This window comes from Frankliniella occidentalis, unplaced genomic scaffold, assembly GCF_000697945.3.
Source record: "Frankliniella occidentalis isolate FOCC.00 unplaced genomic scaffold, Focc_3.1 Scaffold128, whole genome shotgun sequence".
Taxonomy (NCBI): domain Eukaryota; kingdom Metazoa; phylum Arthropoda; class Insecta; order Thysanoptera; family Thripidae; genus Frankliniella; species Frankliniella occidentalis.
The window spans coordinates 123119-124821 of record NW_026267255.1 but is presented as its reverse complement, the minus strand read 5'-3'; the positions used below and the strand labels follow the sequence as shown (position 1 = coordinate 124821).

Genomic DNA, 1703 nt, shown 5'->3' with positions numbered 1-1703 from the left:
GCTTCTGCGGGCGAGGTGCAGGTGCGTCGTCGTGCTGCGCGAGCCACTCTGCGGTGTTTCTGAAGAACAACGTGAAAGTTTCCGTCAAAATAGGGGTACAAGTATCAAAGGGCCCCATGATATTTTTACCTCAGGGTACAAATATTATAGGTACCCCCATGATATTTTTACCCCGAGGTACAAAATAACGTAAGAAATGCACATGTTTGGCGTGCACGCCTTGCAGTAGGAGGCGGCGGCGAGGAATTCAGCAAGATCGCCGGTGGAGCTGCGGTGGCCCATCGAGACATGAAAAACTGAAAGACATTGTTAACAGGCGGAAAGCACGGGCGTGCGTTGCGCGCGGAGCAGCGGGGGCGGGGCAGGACCGCGACTTACCTGTGGAGTCTGAGAGCACGTCCGGGCTGAGGGGCGCCAGCGCCGACCCCATGGAAGACAGTCTAGCTCTGTTTAGCCCCGGCGAATTGGCCAGGGAGAGGCTGCGCAGCAGCTTCCACGGGGTCTTCGGGCTCGTCGAGCTGTCCGGGTAGGCGTTCATGAAGACGATAGGGCGGTGCGTGTGCGGCAGCGGCGTGGTCTAGACTGGAGCCCTGGAGCTGTCTGCTGCTGTCTGCCAAGCCGACGCCGGGAGGCTTCCGTGCCTCGCCATAGCCCAATAGGCGACGTTAGCAGCGCCATCTATGGTCAGAGGGTGAGTCTACGGAGAGCGGTTAGAGTGACCGCTGAGAGATGGCGCCAGCTCCCTCCCCCATCAGGCGACGTGACGCGGAACATTTGAAAGGAGCGCGAATCGTGTTTCGAGTACGGAAGGGGATTTGTTTCGAGCGTTGTGGCAGAATGTCAATATAAAGAAAAACTGAGAGCGAATTGTAAAAATGGGAGGGTGAGAAGGAATAAGAGACAGCGGGGGAGAGCGGTCCGGGGCGGGGCGGGAAGGGGCGGGGAGGTGGTTTTCCCGTACTTCCGCACAGCTGCTTTTGCATCCCAGTGGCGGCCAGGCCAGGCCGCGACCTCCGGTGACCCCACGAAAACATTTCGCGACCCCAAGGTTGAGACCCGCTGGGGTAACCTAACCTTATTTTCATAAAAAATAGTTGATCTTAAAAGTTTTGAATTCATTCTCATGCTTAATTTTGTTGCTTTCATGAGAGGAAACATGTTATCACTTCCAACCATTATCAGTGCTATCACATTTAGTTTGAACCCCATTGTGAACTTAGGGGTCGTCCACATATTACGTCACGCGTTTGGGGGGGAGGGGGGGTCTACGCTAGCATGACGGTCCTATACCAAAAGCATTAGAAGGTTAGGTTAGCCGCGTGACGTGGGGGGAGGGGGGGTCAAAAACTGCCAAAAATAGCGTGACGTAATATGTGGACGACCCCTTATCCGCTGACTATCATTTGCATATTTTTTATTTTAAGCCCTCCAGGTCACTAAGTAGATATAGTTGAAAATCATTGTAGTTTTGTAATTTAATACTTCCCTGACTACTTCTGAATATATTTGAGTAGGGAGAAGTGCTCCAGCTTTGATATTTTAGCCACAGAAAATATGAATGATTCCTTAAAGTTTCAGTAACGGTAATCTTGTTTTTAAACATGTAGAGACCATGACACCCATGAAAAGAATGCTTGCCTGATTCAGCTTCATGCCTAGCACCATTTAACATTGAAATAAAGCATGTCACTCCATCTTTTCAA

At 51.5% G+C, this 1703-nt stretch overlaps 1 protein-coding gene across 1 annotated transcript in view; it reads right to left on the bottom strand.

Moving 5' to 3' along the window:
- LOC127750055 (fidgetin-like protein 1) overlaps positions 1 to 1703 on the bottom strand; it is a 22452-nt gene that overhangs the window by 19954 nt on the left and 795 nt on the right. The gene's annotated exons all lie outside the window — the stretch shown is intronic.